At 39.3% G+C, this 22,674-nt stretch overlaps 1 protein-coding gene across 6 annotated transcripts in view; it reads right to left on the minus strand.

The window, feature by feature from the left end:
* Positions 1 to 22,674, minus strand: part of BBX (BBX high mobility group box domain containing) — a 298,024-nt gene that overhangs the window by 172,634 nt on the left and 102,716 nt on the right. For 5 of the 6 annotated variants that reach the window (XM_059687912.1, XM_059687914.1, XM_059687913.1 and 2 more), the window contains one exon: positions 15,309 to 15,382. The gene's annotated coding sequence lies outside the window, so the exon portion shown is untranslated. Of the gene's footprint in view, positions 1 to 15,114; positions 15,255 to 15,308; positions 15,383 to 22,674 lie in introns of those variants that run through there. The other variant, XM_059687917.1, reaches the window with a different exon arrangement.

Here is a 22,674-nt window from a genome sequence, read left to right on the forward strand (position 1 = left end):
CCCACACCATTACACTCAATTAATATTTGACAAAGAAAGAGCATACAATGGAATCAAGACAGTCTCTTCAATAAATGGTGTTGGGTAAATGGGACAGATACATGCAAAAAAAAAAGAAAATGAAATTAGACCACCAATTTACACCATACACAAGAATAAACTCAAAATGGATAAGACTTAAGTTAAATGTAAGCCATGAAACCATAAAAAATCCTAGAAGAAACCATAGGCAGCAAAATCTCAGATATCTCTCATAGCAATATGTTTGCAGATACATCTCCTAGGGCAGTGATGGCGAACCTTTTGAGCTCGGAGTGTCAGCATTTTGAAAAACCCTAACTTAACTCTGGTGCCGTGTCACATATAGTAATTTTTTGATATTTGCAACCATAGTAAAACAAAGACTTATATTTTTGATATTTATTTTATATATTTAAATGCCATTTAACAAAGAAAAATCAACTGCCCTAACTGGTTTGGCTCAGTGGATAGAGCGTCGGGCTGCGGACTGAAAGGTCCCAGGTTTGATTCCGGTCAAGGGCATGTACCTTCGTTGCAGGCACATCTCCAGTAGGAGGTGTGCAGGAGGAAGCTGATCGATATTTCTCTCATCGATGTTTCTAACGCTCTATTCCTCTCCCTTCCTCTCTGTAAAAAATCAATAAAATATATTTTTTTTAAAAAAAGAAAAATCAACCAAAAAAAATGAGTTCGCATGTCATCTCTGACACGCGTGTCATAGGTTCGCCATCACTGTCCTAGGGCAAAGGAAACTAAGGAGAAAAAAAACAAATTGGACTATATCAAAATAAAAAGTTTCTGTATAGCAAAAGAAACCACCAACAAAAGGAAAAGGGAGCCCACTGTATGGAAGAATATATTTGGCAATGATACATCTGATAAAGGGTTAATATCCAAAATATATAAGGAATTCATCCAACTTAACAGAAGGATGACAAACAATCCAAACAAAAAATGGGCCTAAATAGACACTTCTCCATATGAAACATATGAAAAAATGCTCAAAGTCACTAATCATTAAAGATACAAATTATAATGACAGTGAAGTATCACCTCACACCTACCAGATTGACTGCTATCAATAAATCAATGAATGAAAAGTGCTGACAAGGATGTGGAGAAAAGGGAACATTAATACACTGCTGATGGGAATGCATACTGGTGCAGCTACTGTGGCAAACAGTACAGAGTTTCCTCAAAAAATTAAATATGTAACTTCCATTTAAATCAGTGATCCCTCTTCTAAGAATATATCTTAAAAACCCAAAACACAAATCAGAAAGAATATATGCAACCCTATGTTCATAGCAGCACAATTCACAATAGTTAATATCTGGAAACAGCCCAAGTGCCCATCATTAGATGAGTGGATAAAAAAGTTGTGGTATATTTACATCATGGAATACTATGCAGCAGTAAAAAAGAAGAATCTCTTACCCTCTGAGACAGCATGGAGGGACTTGGAGAGTATTATGCTGAGTAAAATAAGCCAGTCAGGAAAAGACAAGTATCACATGATCTCACTCATATTGTAATCTGATTAACAAAATAGATCCAGAGACAGGAGCATGGAACACACTGTACTGTCAAATCTCAGAGAGAAGGTGGGGTTGAGTGGAAAGAGATTAACCAAAGAACTTATATGCATACTAGAGGCCCGGTGCATGAAAATTCATGCACTGGAAGTGGGGGGTGGGGGCCCTCAGCCTGGCCTGCCCCCTCTCACAGTCCGGGAGCCCTCAGGGGCAGGAGGTGACCCGGCGATCAGGGTAAGCCTGACAGCGTAAGCCTCTACCAGCCCTGGTTACCTGAGCCTCAGGTGGCCCTGGGTGGCTGGGCAGCCGCCATCTGAGGCTTGCTTGCACCTTGGGCCAGCTCTGGGCGGCTGGGGTGCTGAGGGGACTGGGTACTCCAGAGGCAAGCGCGTGGCAAGGCTGGGCGTGCCGGGGGAGGAAGAGCGGGCCCAGCCTTGCCGCACGCCTGCCACCCTGGTGGGGCTGAGGGGACTGGGTGCCAACATCTTGTGGCTATGGATGCTGCCATCTTTGAGGGCGTGGCAGTCAATTATCATATTTCCTCCTTATTGGCTGTGGGTGCCACCATCTTTGAGGGTGGGGCAGTCAATTAGCATATTTCCTCCTTATTGGCTGTGGGCACCGCCATCTTTGCAACAGTGTAAGGGTCAATTAGCATATTCCCTCTTTATTAGATAGGCTATGCATAACCCAAGGTCACAGACAATATGGTGGTGAAGGCTTGAGGCAGGGGGCAGATGCAGGGTAGAAGGGGTCAATAGGGGAAAAAAGGGATCATCTGTAATACTTTCAACAATGAAGGTAAATTAAAAATAATAATTTTTGCCCTGAGAGTTGGGAAAAGACTTACTTGATTTTGTGAGTTGGATTCCTCAAACCAAGTATCTTGAGATAGAGTGTTTAACCTTCATAACTTACCTAGAATTCCTAAAGCCTCCAAATCAATAGTTCCCATGCCTTCCTCTTTACCTTTCCAATCCATCCCTCCCATCTATAGATTCTGCTTAGAAATTTTCAGTGGTTCATCTAACTTTATAATAATATAAACTCACTCTGACATTCCAGGCCCTCTTACACCTGGCTTTCCACTAGTTTCCCATTTTATCTTTACATATATTCTATCCAAACGGCAATGGGGTTTATTCACCCCCTCTGACTTCTATATTTCTCCTCTGTGTAGTCTTCCTTGGTACTCGTACATGGGATTTAAGATCTTCCTCAGAACTCTTAATCACTTTTGTCTCTCCTTCTCTGCATGGATTTTGCCTTTCCTTATATCATGACCCTGATATAGTGTCTAACACATTGCAAATAGTAGTTCTAGTAAAAGTTTACTAGGTAAACATAGAAAAACAGAAAATAGATTATCTTTACACAAAAAATTTTTCCTGTGAGAATACTGCAGGAATCTCAGGTTCTAAAAGGGAATAGAATAGAGCTGAAGAAAGAGTGCAAACACTCTTACAAGTGGGCAAGAATAGTGTAGAATCCTATATAATAAAAGGCTAATAGGCAAATCGACTAAACAACGGAATGACCAGTCACTATGACGCACATTGACCACCAGGGGGCAGACGCTCAGCGCAGGAGCTGTCCCCTGGTGGTCAGTGGGCTCCCACAGGGGGAGCGCCACTCAACCACAAGCAGGGCTGACGCCTGGAGAGCACAGCTGAGGTGGCGGGAGCCTCACCCACCTCCATGTCAGTTGGGCATCCCGCGGGAGCTCCTGGACTACGAAAGGGCACAGGCCAGGATGAGGAACCTCCTCACCGGGGTCCTGGTTTCAATATATGCTAATAACTAAAAATACATAACTTAAGCATATAAAATCTATACTTGTTATGGTTAGAATGTTCACATATTCCACTAGGAAAAGGCAAAATTTCAATAAAACCACAAACACATAACAGACTCATGCTAACTTATACAGCAACTTTTAGAAAGAAACAAGGTACTCAGATAGAGGATACTAAATCATCTTTAAAACCGTTTAAAAATATTAATTATAGAGAGATATTCAAATTTGATAAACAAGAGTTACTGACACTAGAGACAAAAAAACAAGTTGTAGTGCATGAACATTTTTAGAAAGTAAATACTTCCACTGAGGTAGCATTTTCTGCAGGTGTACAAAAATACATTTTTCTCTAGGATCAATTAATTGTGGAATGCTAAACCACTGACCTAACATGAAGGGAAATACAACTTTTCTAGTTTATGAATAAACTAGAGTCAGTTGTTAATTCTTTTAATTTTTATAGCTGTCAAGTTGAGATCATCAATTTATGAAAATAACTCTCCTACTTTAAAATTCATTAATACAAGTTCCCTGCTTTGTTACAATAATGATAGTCTTGGATTATAAGAATTTTCTGTTATACTTAAACTAGAGGCCCAGCACACGAAATCGTGTGTGGGTGAACCACGAGCCACCCCGCCCTGCCGGTGCGAGCCACCGCTTTCAGGCCAGGGGTGGAAGGGACCGAGAGGTGGTCAATGCACCTCATGGTGACTGATTGAGCGGTCGTTCCAGTCATTACACTTACAGCCCCTGGCCTTTTATAATATAGGATAATTTATTTGTTTGGGGTGATAAGTTTGTTAATACCAATTGTATTAAGCAATAATGTTGCTAAAATAACTATAATCCACTGAATAATAAATGGCTTATCTCCTAATATTTTCATGAACTAGAGCTTTGATTGGGTTTCAGTAAACTTGCAAAATTAATTGGGGAAAATATAATTAAAACCAAACTTCTACACTTATGGTTGTGTAGAAAATATTTTAAGATATCGAGTAATATAAAAAGTAAATGTTATTATTTCCTAATGATTTAAAGCAAATCTATCCTGAATTCAATTCAACTTCCCACATAAAGATGTACAATTTGAAGCCAAACATTTTCCTTGTAAAGAGAGACAATACATGCTTCAAAAGTCAATTTCAAGGAATAGTTAAGCAGCAAAAAATGTCACTTCTGACCTACAGTTATTTTTGAGAACAATCACATTTCTTAGTAGCCCTGCCATGTGCTGGGTTAGCATTGCACCCTCCAGCACTTTTAATCCTCATAACAATCTTACATGGTTGGTATTCATTCCATTGCACAATGAAGCTAAGTAATTTTCCCAAGTCCCAGGTCAGTAAACAGCTGAGTTAGATTTAGTCTTATCTTGGGTCCATCTGATTCCAAAGCCCATGCTTTTGAGATAAAGTGACAGCTCAAAAAATAAAATAAATAAAAAGGTAATCCAAGTAAATTTTCTACAAGAAAACCTTTAAGTTTCTGCCTATACATATTAATCTCAAGGACGCAATAGTGAGCATTACACAGCTGACAATTTAGAGGCAAGAATAAGGGTGTTTATCAGCATTCCAAAGTAAAAGTTCTAAACTACTTCCCGACAGCCACATTATAAACTCGAATGTATGAATATTTTATTACAACAGAAATAACTGGTAAAAAAAATTCTATGATTTTGATGATTAAGAAAAACTCATTTAAAAGAGACATAACTGGGACATCTTGACCATTAATAAGACATATTATAACAGACTTATTAGAAAAATTTATCTACATTCTAAAAGTGAAACTCAGATAATAATAAGGAAAGGTAACACCCATCATTTTAACAGGAACAACTAAACTTTCCAACCTGAAAATCTGATCATTCTTTAAGGTTTCACTTCACCAAATGAACTGAAAGATGAGCCGTATGCTTCATCAAGTGGCAGGACTGACTGAATGCTATAAAAAGAGGTTTCTATCTAAAAAGGGGATAAGGGTTGCTCATTTCAAACTTTTCTCTATTGTTTCTTTTATAATAGTAGAGGCCCGGTGCATGAAATTCATCTACTGGGGGAGGGGATCCCTCAGCCAGGCCAGCGCCCTCTCGCAGTCCAGGAGCCCTCGGGGGATGTCCGACTGATGGCCTAAGCCAGTGATGGCAAACCTATGACACGCGTGTCAGAGGTGACATGCGAACTCATTTTTTTGGTTGATTTTTCTTTGTTAAATGGCATTTAAATATATAAAATAAATACCAAAAAATATAAGTCTTGCCCTGACCGGTTTGGCTCAGTGAATAGAGCGTTGGCCTGTGGACTGAAGGGTCCCAGGTTCGATTCCAGTCAAGGGCATGTACCTTGGTTGTGAGCACATCCCCAGTAGGGGGTGTGCAGGAGGCAGCTGATCGATGTTTCTCTCTCATCGATGTTCCTAACTCTCTATCCCTCTCCCTTCCTCTCTGTAAAAAAATCAATAAAATATATTTAAAATATCCTATATAATAAAAGGCTAATATGCAAGTTAACTGAACAATCGGTTGCTATGATGACCACTGACCACCAGAGGGCTGATGCTCAATGCAGGAAATGCCCCCTGGTGGTCAGTGCAGTAGCCAGAAGCCAGGCTCATGGTTGGCAAGTGCAGTAGCTGTGGCGGGAAACCTCTCCTGCCTCCACAACAGCACTAAGTATGTCCAACTGACGGCTTAGGCCCGCTCCCTGTGGGCTTAAGCCATCAGTTGGACATCCCCTGAGGGCTCCCGGACTGCAAGAGGGCACCGGCTGGGCTGAGGGACCAACCGCCCCCCCCCCACCGAGTTCATGAATTTCATGCACGGGGCCTTTAGTATATATATAAGTCTTTGTTTTACTATGGTTGCAAATATCAAAAAATTTCTATATGTGACACGGCATCAGAGTTAAGTTAGGGTTTTTCAAAATGCTGACATGCCAAGCTCAAAAGGTTCGCCATCACTGGCCTAAGCCGTCAGTCAGTAGGACATCCATAGCACTGCCGCGCAGGCAGGAGAGGCTCCCGTCACCGCTGCTGCACTCGCCAGCTGTGAGCCCTGCTTGTGGCTGAGCAGTGCTCCCCCTGTGGGAGTGCACTGACCACAAAGGGGCAGCTCCTGCGTTGAGCATCTGGCCCCTGGTGGTCAGTGCGCCTCATAGAGACCAGTCATTCTGCCGTTGGGTCTATTTGCATATTAGACTTTTATTATATAGGGTAATACACCTAATTGATGACTTGGTAACTCTAATAATGCTGAAAATAGATAATTAAAAACTATCTTGAAGGAAGAGTTCAGAGTTTCATGTACATGTTCATCCAAGTGGTATCTGGATGGATAAACGGGCATATATTACTCTGTATGTGAATACACCTAACACCTTCTCTCTAATCTGGCAATTCTTTATTGTAATTAGTGTGGCATAACTGAAAATACTTAGGACAGGGTTCACCACATCAATGGTACTTTGTTTTGTTTTTTAAATTAGTGGTTTTTTAAAAAAGTTTTTATTGTTTTGTATTTTTCTTTTTCTTGAGAGAGAGATAAAGGGGAGGAGAAATATGGATGCAAGAGCACAAAACATCAATCGGCTGCCTCCTGCATGCCCCCTACTGGGATTTGGCCTGCAACCTGAGTATGTGCCTGACCAGGAAACAAAACAGCCACCTTTCGGGGCATGGGATGACACCCAACCAGCCGAGCCACACCACAGGGTACACTACAAATGAGCCAACAGATACCCAGAAATTTCTGCTCCTCATTTTAAGTTCTTAAACCCACTAATATTTATTGATTAAAGGACTAACTGCAAACTTAAAGACACAGAGAAACATTTATTTTTGAAGAACATTCCTTTCTCTGAACTCAGACAGGAAAAAATAATTATTTCCAGGTAGAGCAGGAGATGCTTATTAACACCAAGTTCAACGAAATACAGGATTAATGAAATGTAAAAACTTGTAGTGCTAATTCACCAAATGTTTACTAAGCAACTTCCATATGCCAGACACTGTTCTAGGTTTTGGGGATACAGCCATGAAGAAAACATTATCTAGCATGAACTTAACTTACTTAGCTTTCCAAAGAGGGTATTTTAAAAAACTCATATATACATTACATGTGTATATACAGAATATCCAGTAAACACAGTACATATTTTATATTAAAATGCACAGAAATTCTAACAAAAATGTTTTAAGAATTTTTTCCCATTATATTAATTTATTTTCCTGGGGAAACACACTTCTCTATAATAGAGAACAGAGGAAATACAGACTTTGATATAAAAATACTTAATTCATTCACTACCTTTCAGAGTGATATTAAAGCAAGAAGTGAAATCATTCCTGAATTTATTTATACTGTCCTTACCTAGTAAATTCCACAACCAGTAGATTGATCCTACTGATCCTACTGTTGAAAAACACTGCTAACATGTACTATATATAGGGCTGTGAGTTTGAATCATTCTGAACATAGCTTTTTGGGGAAAACTAAAATCAAGAGTAGATGAAAAAATTAAGATACATTTCAACCAGTTAAACTGGCACTCACAAAACTAGATCACTACTCTAGTAGCTTATCCTTTAGTCTATAAACACACAAGGTGAGATGATCAATTTTACCAATCAAGCATTTAAGTCACAAAGGTTTATTTCCTTTTGATTATATTTTATGTTTTGGATAGGCATCAAATCATGATAAATTGAAATTATTCTAGATAGAACACACACACACATTTTTAAAAAATGCTCAAAGATAAAAAAAACTAAGTTTGGTTGAGCCTATATCAATATCCAACATGTAAATTTACCCATCACTTATCTCAAACATCCATCAAATGACTTATCCAAAGGAAAAAGTATAATACTATAAAGTAGTAATTAAGAAATACTATACATTCACTGAATTCCATTTAGACCACTGAGAAATTCAAACAACCATTACCTGACTTGAGAGCCGCTATCAGAAGAAAGAAGGGCAAGAGGAGGGGAAAATGAATTTTTTAAAAAGGAAGTGAGGAAAAACAATAAACAGGTAGCTATAACAGATTTCAGACTCCCTGAATTCTGCTGGCATTATTTTTAAAATACACAATATTTTCTTTCTGTTTACCAAACTCTTAAGTATATACAATTCTCTGCTTAAATTCACAACTGATTCACAAAATAAAACAATAGTATCTTGAAAAAAATGTGAATTGGCTTGATTATAAGTAAGCAGAAACTGATATAACCATAACCCAAGAGTAATTACCTTATTCCTTAACCTAATTTTTAAATACATTCTATTCCAGGATAACAACAAATACACATGGAAATTAATTTTTATAATAATGTAATTCCTTCATTATACAGAACGCTCTGATTTTCAAGTTTATAGATTTGATTCCTTCACTTGTAAGAAACTCATTTTCATGCACAGTGACTTCAAAGTGGGATAAATGTTAATTCAATAATTTCAAATGTCTCCCACTTCAAATATCCAAAGATATTTTTAGAATCTTAGATGACTATAATAAACCAGGTTTTCTTATTCATATATTTTGTTTGTGTGTGTATGCATATGTGTGTGTTTTTAGCTTTCACTGAACTCCTTGTAGAGAAAAACAATGACCTTTGTTATGGACTGAATTGGTTGCCCTAAAATTTCTATGTTGAAGCTCTGAACCCCAATGCGACTATATTTGAAGGCAGACTCGATAAGTAGGTAAAGGTTAATTAAATATGGCCAATAGGTTGGGGTCATTACACAGCAGAACTGGTAACCTTATAAGAAAAGAAAGAGACACCAGGAAATGTCCTCTCATGCAGAGAGAAAAGGCCAAGTGAGAACAGGTGCCAAAAACAGAATTTGCCCACACCTTGATTATGGACTTTTAGCCTCCAGAACTGTGAAAAAATATCTGTTGTTTAAGCCATCCAGTCTGTGGTATTTTCTTTTGGCAGCCCAAGCAAATTATATAAGCTCTAATAATGAGGAGGTTATATTCTTGAGGTACTTTTTCTCTACTGATAATCCAGCTAAATGAGTGGCTGATCATTACAAAGATAATCTATCAATACTAATAAAAGAGAAAAATGGTAATTGGCGTACGAGCTACCCTTTTCATTGGCTAATCAGGGCTATATGCAAATTAACTGCCAACTAAGATTGGCAGTTAACTGCCAACAAGATGGCGGTTAATTTGCATATGTAGGCACAATGCAGGAAGGCGAAAGGGAAAGCAGGAAGAAACCCCCTGCCACTGACAGTGATCGGAAACCCAGGGGGGAGCTAAGAGCTGGGCCCCAGGGCCAAGGGCCGCCTTTGCCCTGCCCCCCAGCCATGATCGGAGAATCAGGTGCCTTTTCCGCCCTGGCCAGTGATAGCAGGAAGTAGGGGTGGAGCCAGCGATGGGAGCTGGGCACGGTCGAAGCTGGCAGTCCCGGGAGCTAGGGGTCCCTTGCCTGGGCCTAAAGCAGAGCCCACGATCGTGGGGCCGCTGCAGCTGTGGGTCCCCGCTGCCCGGGCCGGACGCCTAGGCCAGAGGCGTCAGGCCTGGGCAAGGGGCCGATCCTGCGATTGGAGGGTGATGGGGGTCAACGCCTGAGGGCTCCCAGTATGTGAGAGGGGGCAGGCTGGGCTGAGGGACACTCCCCCCCACACACACCCAGTGCACGAATTTCGTGCACCGGGCCCCTAGTATATATATAAAAAGCCAGCAACCAGAACGCCATAACGACCAGAACAACCTGTCACTATGATGCCCACTGTGGCCAGCGAACTAGCCAGATTAGGGAGTGGGGTGGGCCGGCCAATCTCACATGTCCCCTCCCCACAGCCAGCCCCACCCTTGATTGGCCTCTCCCACCCTGATCAAGGGCAGGACGGCCAGCCAACCCCCCCAACCCCCGCAGCCCTTCCCCCCAGCCGGCCCCACACCTGATCAGCCTGGCCCACCCCATTCGGGGGCAGGGCCAGCCGGCCCACTTCCCACAGCCCCTCCCCATGGCTGGCCCCAACCCCCATCAGCCCCCAACATCCCTATAGGCCCACAGCCCCTCTCCCCAGCCAGCTCTGCCCCTGATCGCCCCCACACACACCATCGGGGGTGGGGCGGGCCAGCCAACCTCCCATGGCCCCTCCCTCGGCCGCTGACCCCCAATCAGCACCCCTACCCCATTCAGGGACAGAGCCCACCGGCCAATCGCCCTCGGCCCCTCCACCCAGCCATGTCAGCCCTGATGGGCCGGATCAGGGTGGGCCAGCAAGCCAACCTCCCACTGTCTTCTCCTCCCTACAGGCCCAGTCCTGATCCGCCACGATTGGGGCAGGGCCAGTCAGACCCCACCCATGCACAAATTCATGCACTGAGCCTCTAGTCCATTTATAAAATAGAAGGGATTGGCCCTAACTGGTTTGGCTCAGTGGATAGAGTATCGGCCTGTGGACTGAAGGATCCCAGGTTCGATTCCAGTCAAGGGCATGTACCTTGGTTGCAGGCACATCCCCAGTAGGGAGTGTGCAGGAGGCAGCTGATCAATGTTTCTCTCTCATTGATGATTCTAACTCTCTATCCCTCTCCCTTCCTCTCTGTAAACAATCAATAAAATTTTTTTTTAAAGAGAGAGAGCGAGAGAGAGAGAGAGAGAGAGAGAGAGAGAGAGGAGGGATTGGACCAACTTGAAGAATAATTCACCGCCCAAAATTTCATATATGTGTGAAATTAAACAAATGAGTTTGTCATTTTAGAAACAGCATAAAGCTTTCCACCATAAGAGATATCATCATGCTGCACCTGATTCTGACAGTACGATCGGGCAAAGTCTATAGAAAAGTCCTCAAAGGAGTCTAAATAATTTAACCCTCATTAGAAAACAGTAACAAAAAGACCTTGAAATAGAAATGCTAAATTTTGAAGCCCAATATTTGCTCTATATGGTAAAAAAAAAATTCATGGCGCTATCTCCTGTTCTTGTACCTGGTCTCAAGAATATAAAATTTGCCCTAGCTGGTCTGGCTCAGTGGATAGAGCGTCTGCCTGCGGACTAAAAGGTCCCAGGTTAAATTCTGGTCAAGGACACATGCCCAGGTTGCAGGTTCGTCCCCCAGTAGGAGGCGTGCAGGAGGCAGCTGATCAATGATTTTCTCTCATCATTGATGTTTCTATCTCTCTCTCCCTTTCCCTTCTTCTCTAAACTCAATAGAGGTTAAAAATAAATTTAAAGAATACAAAATTTAATTTCTTTGATTCTGACCTCATTAATATTCAAAGTGAAGCCATATATCCACATTGGGCAATCATTCTTTCCTTAGGACTTCTACATTCTCAGTGGCAAAAAGTGAATTATTAAATCATAGGATGGATAATATTCTATAGGATTTACCCTTTCATTGATCAGGATAAAGCCACTTTCAATTTTCAGTAGAACTGTAGAAGAATACATAGGTTCTTATGCATTCAGGACAATTTTTTAAAACTCTTAGAGGTAAAGGTATGTGTGTGTTTATACACAAATACACAAACATACTCATTGCCAGATGTTTTAAAGGTATTTTATAGTGCATTTAAGGTTCCTGAATTTTGATCACATTTTTCTTTTTCGTTTTTAAGTACTCTTTCTTAAGTGCTTCCCATGTGCCAGGTACTGTATCAGGCACTTAGCCTAATTACCTCAATCACCACAATCTCACAATGTAGAGATCATTATCCCATATTGAGAGGAAAACACAAAATTTCAGAGAGATTAAATGATTGCCCAAATTCCTTCAACTAAAAAGTGCTAGAACAGGGGTCCTCAAACTTTTTAAACGGGGGGCCAGTTCACTGTCCCTGAGACCGTTGGAGGGCCGGACTATAGTTTAAAAAAAAACTATGAACAAATTCCTATGCACACTGCACATATCTTATTTTGAAGTAAAAAAAAAAAAAAACACGGGAACAAATACAATATTTGTATTTGCATGTGGCCCACTGGCCGTAGTTTGAGGACCCCTGTGCTAGAATTAGAATTTATGCCTGTTCCTCTGAATCAACAGATATCTAAGAATGTTCCTTTCCCCTAATCGCAAGAAACTACAAACTATCAAACAAAGCTTTGTTTATATACTCCTAGGTTTTTACACCATCTTAACCACACAGGCCTGGTAGCAATGTTTTATAATACCTATGGAGCTAATCAAATCAATATTGGCTCAGGAGTTCTATGCGCCTAGTAATTTTCTGTAAGACTTAGGAGCCAATAAAGCAACGTACAATAAATATGACGTCAGCTGGGGTACCTGAGAAAACTCCCAGTATACAATTGTCTGCATTCTTTCTAGAATGATTCTTGAAAGTGATTTTAAGTGAAGGTATTTGGGTACTATAATCCAGGAAAATTATTATATTCTACAGGAAAAAGCAAAGCATCATTTTCTCATTATTTTTGTAATACCAAATTTGACAACATTTGTCAAAATTCTATAATCTATTAAACATAAATAAGAAATTATTATTAGTATCATCATTCCTCTCTTCTCTAATCCTGGATGCAAACTATGGATGGTCCAGTATATAGTAATTTTAATTCATTTTAAAACTACTTATAAAAACCGTAATGTAAGAAACCCTCACTACAGGGTGGAAAAAGTCCTCATGTTCAAAACATCAAGAAACACTGAACTGTATCAATTCCTCATTCCTTAAAACTTGTCAGAGATAGTGTATCACAGGTCAAAGTGTTCCATGTAATAACGAAAGGATTCATGGTCAAATACTTTTATATGTTAAACAGACACATTTACTACAGAACTTCTTGGAAGCTAAATATACCTGTGTACTCTTTCTAGAAGAGTTATAAATGAGATTATTTATATTATTAGATATTATAGTAAAGATATGCACTATGCCCTCCTATCAGCTTTCCCTTATCACATCTCTCTTAAAAGGCCATTCTTACCCTATGACATGAGGGTTGCCCATGTGACATGCCTTGGCTAAGGAAACATAAGAGGTAGTGCCACTTACACGCAGCAGTTTTAAGAGACTCCACTTCTACCACCATCCCTTTCTCCTTCTGTCACAATATTTGTATATCCCAAAGAGGGTGCTCCTTCAGCTTTGGTCCAGGAACAAAGAGGACAAGGGAGCAGTGTGGCAGCAGACTCATCAGAAACATAAACACGGGAGAAATGTTCACTATGAATCACTAAAATTTGAGAACTCTTTGGATAATGAAACATAACTTTGCCTAAGCTGAATGATATATAGCATGTCTTCTAGATTTATTGGACCCTGGCATCCTTTTGTCACAAAACATTTTCCAGGATTTGTTTCCTAAATTATTCCTGATTTTGAATGGTATCTTTTCTATTTCTTAATTAATACTGCATTTAAGATGAACATCTATGGAAGCTGGAAGCATATGGTATTAGATAATTGATCTTCTTAAATGTTATCAGCAACTTGAATTTCTGTCAATTTCTGCTAGTCAATAAAAGTATTTTTCTTGAAATAATCTGATTAACATTCAGAAATCAAAGATTGAAAGTAAAGTCTGTTGTACTAATGCTGAATAACAATTTAGTTTTCTAAACTGCTTTACTTTTCATATATGTATTCATGTTTAGCAAATTCAGAATACTGATAAAAATTGAATTTTCTTTAAACCTCACTATGCTCAACTCCCTGATTTGAAATTGAAGTATCAATATTCAAATATTCTATAGTATATTTTGCTGATTCAGTAAAACCATAATCAACTGTATCCTAACTGGCATTCTTAAATCCAGAATATGTTTTTCTAACTCATTTTGTCTTAAAGGATAGCACAGAAAAGAGGAAATAACTAAATCTCAATCTTCTCATTGGCATTAAGATTTTGTTGGGTATTAAAAATCCCAGTAAATACACATTCAAGCTAAATTGTATACACTTTTACTATGTGTACAATCCTATACAATGATGTTCAGAGGAAAGTGTCAGAGGACTTATATTTATGCTCACATATCAACATTCAACCATATAGTTACTAAAACAAGAAGCTAACACAGATATTCTAGACAGATTTAATAGCTAACAAATAAAAATACTTAAAAACAGAAAATATTTAAGATTTATTTTCAATTAATGATAATTAAAAAATAAGTACATCCCTTGAAAATGGAACTAAACTATATTTTCTATATATGTTCATTTAAATTTACATCAAATTCCCTGGTCTTGTAAATCATCAATTCACCATAAAGTATTAGGTACCAGTAAAGTAATCATACATTTTACTCTCAAATGAGAAGACTGAATGCATTAAGTAACCACTACTAAAAGTAATCTTAATATGTTATTGCTATATTTTATCCCATTAAAATTTTTTTCCTAAAGAAACAACTTTGAAATAACTTATCTACAAGAGGACAGTTGTAGTATTTGTGAGTTTAAGAATTTGATATAATTTGTCACATGTATGTATTTTGCAATCTCAACTTTTTCTTCATTGTGTGATTTTCATCCTCAAAACAGTTTCATAATGTTGTTATATACACCTCTATTGTTTTTAATAGGTAAAAAAAAAAAGAACAATTCCAAAAAGAACACTGTCAGCCTAAGACAATACAAAAAATAGCTTTCGGGAACAGACCAATTTGGTATTTAGATATGTTAGTAACCTCTAGATATTCAGGGGTTAAATAAATCGATTTTTCACCAACAGTACATTACTGTGGAGAAACAAATTAAAGACTCTGAAACAGTTAAGTTATATAAATTCATGATTTTAAAGAAAAATTTAACTTACTTGATCATGGAGATTAAAATGTCACTTTAAAAAATGAAATTGACAAGGAAAAAAAAGACAATTATCACAATTCCCTGATCAATAAGGAAAGTGAATCCATCAGATAAGAAAAAGTTGAGATCAGCTCTGAGGGCATGTAGTCCTTGGCTGCTTGAGGTAAGTAAGGAAAATGGCATCTGCAGTGTTGGTCTTACCGGTCAGGTCAAGACTTTCCATTGTGATGTCAATGGAACATCAGAACTCCCAGCTTCCGTGATGCAGCAGGATTCTGTGAAAGAGCCATAGAAAACTGTTAAAATGGTGAGCCATGAATGCCTTTCAAACAAAGCTAACACTTATTGCCCTTTATCAAAATAATCCCCCCAAAATAAATTAAAGTCACCCCAAAATAAATTAAGGGCCAAAGCATCAAAACCAATTTATTTAAAATCTCTATGTTAACACTATTTAGGAAAAGCAGACTAAAGCATGTCTTTCAACTTTAACAACAACAACAAAAAAGTCATTAAAATTACTCAAGGGGAATTCTCAGATAAAAGTTACAGAGACAAAGAATTATAGATAATCACCTCTCAGCTTTTTGGCTAAAATCAAGTGTAGAATTACAGTCAAGTCCCCTGGAAAAACATGATGTTATACTGGCATCCTGACTAGTTCTTTTAAATTATTTTAAATGACTGGCCCAACCCAGATAGACTATGGTTTGGATATTAATATCTTATTATTTATCTTTTATATGTTTTAAAGATCAAGAGCGGAGCAAGATAATGAATGAGTGGGGAGATACACACAAATAGAGAAAAGCTGGTGATAAAAAATTACATTCTACCTACAAGTGACGTAGCAAAAGGCTGTCCAACAAATTAAACATTTTACATTACACTGCAAATATACCTAAATTTATCATTTTTAAGAATTAAGTTCAGTTTCTATATGAGACATTCACTTAGTTTCTAGGGTGCTTCAATTATACTAAATTCACAGTGAACTAAGACAATTTACTGCCCCCTGCAGATTATAACAATATCTTTATGATCAGTACTCTGTAACACACTAGAAATCAGGCATCACTTATCCTCTTACAGCTTTATCAAAACTGTTAACTCATTTTATGGCTTGGCTAAAGTTTTTTCCTAATTAGTCACTTTGCTATGAAAAAAACTGGCTCATATACATTAAATGTAAAAAATGTGTAATGATTGTCTTCCGGTCAAGATGGCCATGTAGGTGAATGCAGTACTTGCATTCTCCCACAACCACATCAAAATTACAAATACACTACAGAACAACCACCTGAAATCTAGTTGAATATAAGTCCTACAACTAAGGATATAAAGATGAAATCTCTTCCTGCTACTGAAACCCAGGGCTTGGGTTCTGGTGTGTGGCGCTGGGACCCCTTGCTCCTCAGGGGGGACCTCAGCCGCTGAGAAATCCTTGGAATTTTTATTCTTTACCTCCAAGCCTTGATGTGAAGTCCCCCATACATTCTAGCTGTAAAACCCAGTGAGAATTGAGGTTGAGGGAGATGATGGGCTGCTCGAGTCCCAGGCATTCCTCTTAAAGGGCCCCCACGGAGACTAACTTGGGCTCACTCCCTCTGAGCTCCACTGCTGGGGCAGCAGCTTGAAAGGCACCAGGGACATACCTGGAAGAGCTAAGTTGTCTGGCATCAGGGTGTCAGCTGTAGGGGCAGCTTTTTCCCAGACAGAAGTGCTGGCAGAGGCCATTGCTCCTTTTCTGAGGCAGGTGGGCACCATATCTGAGTCTCTATCAACCTGGCTATCACTGTTTACCTACCCCACGCTGTTTCCAGTAGATTTTACATACGAAGGGCCTAACGTGAACACACCCCTTCAAAATAGTGATTTGAATGTCCCCTTTGACCAAAGCCAGGGCAGATTTTCACCTGAGCCAACTCACTCTTCTCTGTGTTCACTGGGTTCCACTTTGACTTCATCTCAACCCCTACTCTCACCGTCCACATAGGACCTTGAATTCCTGACTCCCCATGACTTAGTTCCCACTGTCTCATTAAAAACCTGTTCCCTCTTCCTTCATAAAGCCTCTTATGTCCCACCCCGGCCACTAATACTGATCTGGCACAGCCCAGGATTCCCTCTGAAAAACTTCATCATGGCAGATCAGACAGCCACCTCTTAAATATCTATTATTTGCCTCTTAGGCAAATAGGTTTTTCAGGTGCTCTTATCTTAAAGATCTGGCCTAAGCTACCATTGAAATATTCCAAAAGCAACTGGCTTTCTGGCACAGCTTATACAGTGCCCCTTAAGGTGCTATGTTTTGAAAAGCTAATTATACTGAAAAAGGTGAGGTGCTACTTCTTACAATGAGGCAGATTCCCAATTAGAGCTAATGTCCAATATAACATTCAAAGTCACATCATGGCAAAATCCCCTTCTATGCTAACACTGTATGTTTTGCACCCTGATGTCACAACTACCTAGTCAGTGCAGAAGGGACTCCAAGGCAACCAGGTTGCCCACTTACATGGAATAATATTTAATCCCCATGAATGACTGCTTTTCTGATGTTTTCATCAATTCTCTGGGTAATAAATTAAGCTTTAACTAACTCATTTTCATACATAACCCTAATTCAATCAAACTCAATAAAATTCATTCCAGACCGCAATTATTTGCTAAGGAACAATTACATTCAAATTAAAAAAAAACATTGCTGGGCATGATACAAGGCACGGTAAAGATGCTTCTCCATTTATGGAACCAGAAACAACAACAAAAATGGCCACACTACTAGAAGAAAGGGAAATAAAATGTTTTCCTCATCCTCCTGAAAATAGAGTACTCATGCTTTTCCACCTGAAGAAAACAAAGTGGAGCACCCGAGAAAGCAAATTTTAAAATTATTACTTTCAATTTAGGTTTATGCTTTGAAAGAGGCTGCATTTCTAATCTAAGAGTCAGCATGACCTCTGAGAGCCAAAACAAGGCCAAGTCACAAATAACAGTCTTAATATCCAATCTTTCACTAGCTGCCTCCATTTTCCCAACAATTAGATATTCCAATCTCCACTTTACAATGTAGGTTTTCATAAGCATAAAACTGCTTCTTTACATGAACACAATTCTTAATGTTTCTCAATTTACTCTGTTATATACTATATATTTACAAATAAAATTTTAACATATATTTGTAGGGAAAAAAAATTCTCATTATTTAACTAAAGCCTTCCCTGTCCTGTGTGTATAGAAGGTCCTCACCCACCCACTATACTCTATATTTCTTTAATCTCCTCAATTGTAGCATCAGATGCATTATATAATAATATGGTACTGAAAATGCATACCAGTTGTTAATGCAATTCTGATTCACCACAGGGCAAGGAATTTTTTTCCTAGAAATGATAAGCAGATAGTCTGGCCTCCTGTCAAATCATTTTCTAAAATAAAATACCTTCATATAGATAAGGATAACTGCAGGGAGATATATATGCATATGCACACTCATAGATAGGGTATCCCCAAAAATGTATACACACACTTTGAATAATTATAAAGGCAGTGTTTATTAAAATACATTTCATTTTCAAAATTGAGCTATCAACTGTTAAAGTATGTATACAATTTTTGGGACACCCTGTATATACCCATATCCACACAGACATTATATAAATATACATATGTACATATGCTTTTTAACAAAAGCATTTATTTTTACTCATATTTGATAAGACAGTGACAATAGAAAGCATGAATAAAGAAGACAACACTTGGTAAAATCACCCACCCCGCCTATCTTTACAGTTAAAGCTTAAATCATAGCTATTTCACAGGCATTTTTGGCCAAGCACCAATCTTTCACCAAAATTACAAGTCTTGGCTCTAGAGAATGAAAATCTCTTAAAGAATATGCAAATCTGAAGTACCTCTTTATTACCTTCCCACCCCCACTGTTGCATTTCCTCATGACCCAGAGTCTTTCCGTTAAGAAACCTTAAACAAAGCAATAAACAAAAGGCAAAACAAGTCTTAAGTCTTCCCTAGATATCCCACAGCACACCAAAGCAACTACTAAGTCATTCCAGATTTGTCCATCTGTTTGGACTTTCCAGTAAGGCATTAGAAAGCACTAGCAAGCAGACAGAAAACTTGTTTGGCATGGTCTTACATTACTCAATAATGACCAATTCAAAAAGTATGCTTTCAAAACTACCTACCGCCTATCTGTAACCTGGCCTTGTTTGGCTCTCAGAGGCCATGCAAACAGATATAACCTTTTACAGTTTGAGAAATGTATTAAAGACCTACTATGTATTAATAATGCAAAAGGCATTATATGAGTAGCTGTTTTCTGGAAGCTGATGATCTAGTTAGGTAATTGCATATATACATACATGTTACTTACTGGTAATAATAAACAGAAATATATAATGTCAAAATAGTAAGCAAAGAATTTTTTTAGACGTTAGAATGCACAAGGGAATGTTTATGCAGGAAATGAACAAAGCTAGAACCTGAAGCACTGATGGCAATGGGATGAGGAGAGAGGGGACAGAGCATGGTGTTACAGGCACAGGCACAGACAGGGTAAGTCAAGCTTCAATACTGGAAAGCAGCTAAGAGGGGGAAAAGGCAGATCTGGTTGAAGCGCAAGGTTCATACAGAAAATGGAACATAAATTGTGGGTAAATGAAAAAGTAATGCAATTTTCTCTTTTTTCTTTTTTCTTTCCATGGTCTCATAAATAGCAGAATACAGTTAACAGCAAAACATACTGACCTTGGACCCACACCCACATCCACCATTTAATCCTACCCTCCAATTGTGAGGCAACTGCTGAGATTTTCTGAAAAATTGGGGTAACAATCCCTACACCTCTAAAGGGTGACTCAAATTATTAGAAGGTATTTTAAATACAAAAGGCTTGGTATACAGTAAATGCTTAATAAATGTTAGTACTCTCACTAGAGTTAAAGCTAAGCGACAGAAAAGCATTTAATAAAGTATCTCACACCTGTCAGAATGGCTATCATCAACAAATCAACAAATGACAAGTGCTGGTGAGCATGTGAAGAAAAAGGAACCCTCATGCACTGCTGGTGGGAATGCAGACTAGTGCAGCCACTATGGAGAACAGTATGGAGTTTCCTCAAAGAACTAAAAATGGAACTCCCATTTGACCCAGTGATCCCACTTCTAGGAATATGTTCCAAGAAACTAGAAACAACAACCAGAAAGGATATATGCATCCCTATGTTCATAGCAGCACAATTTACAATAGCTAAGATTTAGAAACAGGCTAAGTGCCCATCAGCAGATGAGTGGATTAGAAGACAGTAGTACATCTACACAATGGAATGCTATGCTGATGTAGAAAGGAAGGAACTCCTACCATTTGCAACAGCATGGATGGACCTGGAGAGCATTATGCTAAGCGAAGTAAGTCAGTTGGAGAAAGATAAATATCACATGATCTCAATCATTTTTGGAATATAATGAACAACATATAGTGATGAACGAAAACAGATCCAGAGACAGAGAAGCATAGATCAGACCATCAAACCTCAGAGGGAAGGCAGGAGAGGGTGGGGGTAAGGTGGAGAGATCAACCAAAGGACTTGTATGCATGCATATAAGCATAACCAATGGACACAGACACCAGGGGGATGAGGGCATGAGTGGGGGTTCTGGGCGGGGGTGGGGGGGAGCAATGGGGGGATAAGGACACATATGTAATACCTTAATCAATAAAAAAAATTTTTAAAAAAAGGTACATTGGGCCCTAACCAGGTCTGGCTCAGTGAATAGAGCGTTGGCCTGTGGACTGAAGGGTCCCAGGTGCTATTCCGGCCATGGGCATGTACCTTGGTTGTGGGCACATCCCCAGTAGGGGGTGTGCAAGAGGCAGCTAATCGATGTTTCTCTCTCATCGATGTTTCTCTCTATAACCTCTCCCTTCCTCTCTCTGTAAAAAAATCAATAAAAATATATATATTTTTAAAATAAAGGTACATTGGGAACACACTGAAGTTTGCCTTGAATAGTCTCAAAATTTGGATAAGTGAATTGCTACTTTAAATGGTGTTTCACTGTCTTATTTTAGGTGGTTTTAACATGTTTAACTCTGACAGTCTGAGAAGCCATTTCTTACTCTTACTAATTTCAAGGTGCATTAGGTAATTTGATAATATGGATATTTTACTATAATGCTTATTAGCCATAATAGTTGTTTCAGGGACCATGGTGCAACCATGAATTTCTGCAGTTTCCATAAGTAAAGGTGGGAAATGAGTAGGCATTAGTCCAGTCAGATGGCTTGGCAGGGAGGCTCTGAATGCCTCTTTTATACTCCTGTTAACTGTATAAATGTGCCTTTGACCTTCTCAGTCAGGGGAAATTGCACATTTAAGGCAGAAGGAGTTTCACTTCCAGGAAGAATATAAAAACATGCTTGCCAGCAGCTACATCAAAGAATACCCGACAAGAAACAGCCAGGTACTTTGGGAAGATTCATTAGTCCCATCAAGCCACTAAGCACTGAGTTGGAAAAGAAGGTTAGGATAATCCAGCCCTGTGGGATATCTCACCTATGGGTAACCTGGGTTAGCCCAAGTAAGCTCTGGCCTGCACACTTTAGGAATTAGCCTATTCCTTCAGGGACAGGTTCTGCAAATGAAACCCACTGGAGGAGTCTCAAGACCGCCTTGTCCTCTGAGGTAAGAAAGGGTTCCTTTGGCTCCTTTCCCATCAGGAAAAATTTACAATATACAGAAAATCTCTCTTATTTAAACAATTTAGTCCAAAGTCATTTGATAAAAAATGGAAGTCAGACATTAGCAATTTATATAATTTTAACTGGAAAATATTCTATTCTAAGAAGTAAAAAAAATACCAGTCTTTCTCTTTTTCCCTTTAGGTACGTTGCAGATACACTTAAATATTAACATAAATATAATTTAACTTTTTGTAATGTTATTAAAAAACACTCGTATTAAAATTTATATTGTGTTACTTTTGAAAAATTGTATTATCCAGGAAGGATCCCTGTCCTTTTATGTATGCCTAAAGTATTTCTAGCAAATATCTTAGCAGCAGAAATAGTCTTGCTCCAAGTATGTTAACTGCAAAATCCTATATAATAAAGAGGTAAAGAGGTAATATGAAAATTAACCCTCACACCCTCACAAGATGGCTGTCTATGACCAGGTCAGCAGGGGGATTAGTGAGGAACAACCAAACGAATGAACAGCAGGCTGCGTGGGGCAACCAGGCTGGCAGGGGGGTTAGTGAGGGACGACCAAATGGCTTAACAAGCAGGTTGCGTGGGGCGACCAGAACGGTGGGGAGCCATGACTGGTGACCATGGGGGGCACTTGGGGACAACCAGGACAGCAGGGGGGTCACTTGGGGGCGACCAGGCCAACGGGGGGGGGGGCAGTTGGGGGCAACCATGCCAGCAGGGGGGGTAGTTAGGGGCAAATAGGCTGTCAGAGGGGGGTAGTTGGGAGTGACTTAGGCCGGCAGGGGTGGCGCAGTTGGGGGCAATCAGGCTGGCAGGGGGTGCAGTGAGGGATGA

The sequence above is a fragment of the Myotis daubentonii genome, chromosome 3 (genome assembly GCF_963259705.1).
Source record: "Myotis daubentonii chromosome 3, mMyoDau2.1, whole genome shotgun sequence".
Lineage (NCBI taxonomy): Eukaryota > Metazoa > Chordata > Mammalia > Chiroptera > Vespertilionidae > Myotis > Myotis daubentonii.